At 36.3% G+C, this 5,785-nt stretch overlaps 1 long non-coding RNA gene across 1 annotated transcript; it reads right to left on the bottom strand.

Moving 5' to 3' along the window:
• Positions 1 to 813: 813 nt before the first annotated feature.
• Positions 814 to 1,869, bottom strand: LOC145296274 (uncharacterized). The gene is made up of 2 exons (XR_013869990.1): positions 1,517 to 1,869; positions 814 to 1,270 (listed from the first exon to the last, which is right to left on the bottom strand). It is a non-coding gene; the product is annotated as an uncharacterized LOC145296274 (long non-coding RNA).
• Between the last annotated feature and the right edge of the window lie 3,916 nt (positions 1,870 to 5,785).

Below are 5,785 nucleotides of genomic sequence, written 5' to 3'. Positions count from 1 at the left end.
GTAACATGTTTATTCAGCTCGAAAAACATGCAGAGTTTACCGATGTATTTGACAATTTAAAATGATGTCGAACTCTTTGATGAACATGGTAAGTTTGGGAAAATGAGTTAAAAATAAAAAATATACAAAATACTGTTAAAAATCTGCCGAATATATGTCAGCCGATGTCATGGTAACATATATTGAACCAGTTTCTAACAGTATTTTGTGTAGTTTCTTATTTTTAACTCATTTTCCCAAACTTACTGTGTCAAACAGAGAGTCCAGCGCCATTTTTAATTTTCCAATACATCGGTAAACACTATGTTTTTCCAGCTGAATAAGCATGTTACATTAAATAAAAATACAAAAAAATATATAAAGGTAGGTAGAAAAATAACTTATCTTGCCTTTGATAACATATATTTGTTATATATTTGTTTTTTGACAACTTTTTCGAATCTGTGTGTATAGTAATACAAACTCCTTTCATCAATAGACTATCGTTTTCATTTCAGCAATCACCAAAATACCACATTTACTCTTTGGGCTACCATACGGAAAATTTCCCCAATGATTAAAAATTTTATTTAGAAACGATAATTCTGATTCTAGCACGAAAGCAGAGTAATTAAATTTAATACTAATAATTAATAATTAAATTTCATTTTTATATAGAGAATCATTTTTTACGATTGTTTTGCAATTTTAATAGTAAATCGTAGCCATTACAAGGCTGATTTTTATCTATATTCTCGGAGAGTTTGTGAAGGGAGAGGTAACTAGTGATGAATTTTAAATATGGCGGAGCAGGACAAAGTAGTCGCCTCTTCATAAAATTTGATTTTCTTTATTAAAAACAAACTACTTGGTCAATTGACGTGATTTTTGGAATATAACAGTTTCTTTCCACGACGAGAACATACACCATAAAGACTTTAAAAAAACATTTTATATTTTATTTTTTAAATAGGTTGAATCTGGACTGGCACCGTAATTTTCATCCTTCTTATCCATAAAAGATTTTTGTCTAAATCCAGTGTCTCTCTCTTGGGGAAGCTGAATCTTCTTCACATTAAAATCCAATCTTGTGTCTAACATTGCCCTCGTGGGGAGGCAAGTATATAATATACAGAGTCGGTGGGAATTCTGTTCTCCGTAATGGACATTCTCGAAAGTTATAAAATAGCCCGTATTATTGGACCCATCGGTATTCTTCGGGTTGAGAACCTCGGTTGATCGGTGAATCCCCTCTTCCGAAGGAGAAGGTAGTGCCTGGGAAAATGTTCTCCTGAAACTGAGCAGAATATGTTTTTAGTCGGAAGGCCATTTAAATCAGTAATTTGCATATTTAAAAATATATATTGCGTTGCGTGAAAAAAGCAAATAGAATAAGCTTCAAAGAGTTAATCATTCGAGAAAGGTGTTCACTAGCGACACCAGACTGATTTCGAAAATGTTATCACGAGGCCGCTGTGAATGAACAAGTCGTTTTTGATTGGTCAAAAAAATACAAACAAACAATGAATAACCGAACCTGTCGTGACTGCTGCATCTAAAAAGCGAAAATTTATATATTTTATGTAATTTTGTAGTTTCTCCTCCTCCAAAATGGCAGACGACTGTGACGTCATTTAATCGTCTTTTTTTAATGTTTTTTTTTTTAAGTTGTTTTATTTCGAAGGCCTTCTTTCAGTTTTCGTTATGGAAATAAATAAAATCAATTTTTTTTTGTTCTTTTATTAAATTTCATTTTGGATCCAAAATAAATAAAAAAAAAAAGACGAACAGTCGTCCGTCATTTTCGATGGGAAACTACAAAATTACTGACTTTATCTTTTCTGTCTTCGATTAAATCGTTTTTGTTTACGATTTTCAGCGATTACAATGCTGATTTTGATCTCTATTTCTGGAGAGGTTATTAAGGGGGAGGTAACTGATGATTAATTTTAAAGGAGGCAGACGCATTCGCTTCCTCATAAAATGTTTTTCTTAGTTAAAAACATTGTTTAGTCAATTTACTTAAATTTTGGAATATGACATTTTCGTTCCGTGAAAAATACAGAAAAATCTTTATGCTGTATTGACCATGCATTATAAAGATTTTTCTGTATTTTTGTGTTTTTAATTAGGTTAAATTCTGAACAAGAACCCAAATATTTTTGGATAGTAAATTGTTTTTGTGAACGGATACAAATAAAAAACTATAACCTTTATTGAGGGCTTGCATAAATCCCCTGAAATAAATAAATAAATAAATAAATAAAAAGAAATACACTACCAAATAATAAAAAATAAACTTTTGTTTATTTTTTATTATTTGGAAGTGTTGGGAATTTATTTTTGAACGGCGGTTGTCATCAATTTGTAGATGAACGTCGGGGTTTACCAATTGTTGAGACTTGCATAAATCCCCTGAAATAAATAAATAAAAAATACACTACCAAATAATAAAAAATAAACTTTCGTTTATTCCGTTAAAAGAAAAGAAGGGTTTGTATTACTGTACACATAGATTCGAAAAAGTTGTCAAAAAAACAAATATATAACAAATAAATGTTATCAAAGGCAAGGTAAGTTACTTTTCTACCTAACTGGATATATTTTTCGTGTTTTTATTCAATGTAACATGTTTATTCAGCTCGAAAAACATACAGTGTTTACTGATGTATTGGAAAATTCAAGATGGCGCCTTCGCCTTACTCCCTCTTTAACACGGTAAGTTTGGGAAAGGGTGTTATAAATAAAAAACTGGATAAAATACTGTTAAAACTCGCTCAATATATGTTACTGTGACATAGGTTGACATATATTCGGCGGGTTTTTAATATTATTTTGTCTAGTTTTTTTTATTTATAATACCTTTTCCCAAACTTACCGTGTTAAAGAGGGAGTGAGACGCCATCTTGAATTTTCCAATAAATCGGTAAACACTGTATGTTTTTCAAACTGAATAAACATGTTACATTGAATAAAAACACGAAAAATATATCCAGTTAGGTAGAAAAGTAACTTATCTTGCCTTTGATAACATTTATTTGTTATATATTTGTTTTTTTACAACTTTTTCGAATCTATGTGTACAGTAATACAAACCCGAAAAGAAATTACTTTTTAGTGTGCACCAAGGTGGCAGTCGGTATGAAAAAAAGAAGGTGAAAATTTGAGAGCATGAGAGAAAAAGTCCGACTATGTGTGGTGAAGTGAAGAAAGAGAGAGTCAAGCAACGTTCTTTGACGCGCGAGAGAAGCTGTCATTTCAGCTACTGAATTTCACTCGGCGAGCGTTGCTGTTGGTGTCTGTGCGAGCCTGTTCTAGCTTCACACAAAACACGCGTTCACATCTCAAGCCACTGTTCTTGTCATAGAAAACAGTGACTTCAAGGAAGGCCACTCTGACCTGCAAAATGTGCCTGGGCAGCACCGTGTCTACATTCCCCAGTAAAGGCGTCTCAAACAGAAGGCAAAGCCTGAGAGAGTGGACTTCATAGAACTGTACAGAACTAACATCACACTGCAATCAACAAGGACCAGGTCATTACAGTAATGGTCCAATTGCTGTTGATTTTGGGAGTCGAGGATAAAAATCCCTTGTTGGGGACCGGAGGAAAAAACAAACTGTGCCAAGTATATAAAGTGGCCTAGAAGTGATATAACAACAATTTCACTGTTGGGCTGATTGCCAAGTACGTATCCCTGACTGGTATAAACACATACCGGTGCTTGTTCAGAATCACGCCCTCCTGCCCAACAAAAATAAAGGACATCTATATGATATGCTGATGACTCCAAGAAAATATCGTACAGTGGAACCCCGGGATATGGCGACCCCGGGATACGTTGCCAGATTACGATATGAAATACGATTTTCGGCCCGTGGTTACGGTATTTGCCCCGCCTTACAGTGTTATTAATACTGTTGTTTGGTTGTATTTTATTTTGTTATCAATTTTTAATATGATTTTAATTAAAGCACATGTCCCCATACGGAAATTTTATAGGAAGCCCCACTCTCCTCAATGGTTTACTTCGACTTGCGCAACTGCCATTGCTCAAAGGCAGCATGCATACTGCATATTTAACCGACATAAGTCCAGTTCAAATAGACAGAAGTATATAGAAGCTAGAAGTAACGTTAAAAAAGAAATAGCGACAGGTAAAAGAGAATTTACTGGAACCACTAAAAAAAAACGCATCGAACCACAAAAATTAGGAACTCGTGACTTCTGGAAAATCTACAACAGTGTAGTAAATAATGGGCGATCAACAATCTCTCCACTAACCAAAAATCACGAGGTCGTTTGCTCAGCAACCGAGAAGGCTAACATGCTTGCCAGTCGGTTTACCTCAAACTCCACACTGGACCCTCTCAACCAACTCCTTACCAGACTTTCCTATGCGGACAGACGCCACGCTAGATGATCTGAAAATCACCCCTGCTCAGGTGCATGCTATCATAAAAAACCTTGACACTTCAAAAGCATGTGAACCCGATCTCATCCCAGCTGTGCTATTAAAAAAGTGCTCAGTTGAAGTAGCTCTGGTTCTCTCCAAACTCTACAACAAATGCCTTAGTGAATCTTGCTTTCCGGGCTGTTGGAAAACTGCTTCTGTGGCACCAGTATTCAAGAATTCTGGCGAAAGAACGGACCCATTAAATTATCGCCCCATTAGCCTCCTCCCATTTTTTGCCAAAATATTTGAGACCTTAATTTACTATGCTCTAGTCCAGCACCTTACAGATGCTAAACTTCTGACTGACCAACAATATGGATTTAGACAAGCCTGTTCCACAGCAGACATCCTAACGGTAATCTCTGAACGTATATACCACTCACTAGATAAAGCCGGGGAGGACAGAGCGGTAGCTCTAGATATATCTAAGGCTTTTGACAGGGTATGGCACGAGGGTCTCCTCAAGAAAATTAGATCATACGGTATCACTGGTAGAATATTAAACATAATTAAATTCTGCTTAGATAAGAGAAAAATCCAGGTTGTCTTTGACGGTCGTACATCTAAACAATATGATATAAATGCAGGAGTGCCGCAGGGGTCTATCCTTGGACCTTTGTTGTTCCTAATATTCATAAATGACCTCCTCGACAAAATTGCCTCTGAAATGGGTATATATGCTGATGACACCACACTCTATAAAAGGCACGACAGGAAAACAAATGAACACATATCTAAAGATATGGCAGAAACACTAGAGGATGACCTCCAATCTGTAGTGGAATGGAGACAAAAATGGATGGTCGTGTTCAGTGCCATCAGGACTAAACTAGTTTCCTTCAATAATTACAAGAAACCTTCTCTACCACCAATAGCAATGGCCAACGACTCTTTATCTGAGAGTATATCTTTCAAACTCCTTGGCCCAACGTTCACGGGAAACATGAGTTGGAACAATTACATTGAAAGCATTGCCAGGCCCGCTACAAAGAAAGTAGGCTCTCTCTACCGTGCTAGAAAACTACTAACACCCGAAAGTATCCTGTACCTCTATAAGACCACCATTCTCCCATGTATTGAGTATTGCTGTCATATTTGGGCTGGTGCATCTGCTACTAGTCTCTCGCTCCTAGACAAGGTTCAAAAGAGAGTCGCCAATCTGATAGGCCCTGAACTGGCATCTAAGCTTCAGCCTCTGTCCCATCGACGAAATGTTGTATCCCTCTGCCTGTTCTACAAGTATTTTAATGGAAAATGCTCTGACGAACTGCAAGCACTTGTGCCCCCCACGACGTAAACAGTCTCAACAAACCCGACAGGCAGCTAAATTCCACCCCCACACAGTAGAGATC

Source organism: Euprymna scolopes, chromosome 16 (genome assembly GCF_053919585.1).
Source record: "Euprymna scolopes isolate OS-2025 chromosome 16, ASM5391958v1, whole genome shotgun sequence".
NCBI classification, from domain to species: Eukaryota; Metazoa; Mollusca; class Cephalopoda; order Sepiida; family Sepiolidae; genus Euprymna; species Euprymna scolopes.
This window is presented reverse-complemented; position numbering and strand designations above follow the sequence as displayed.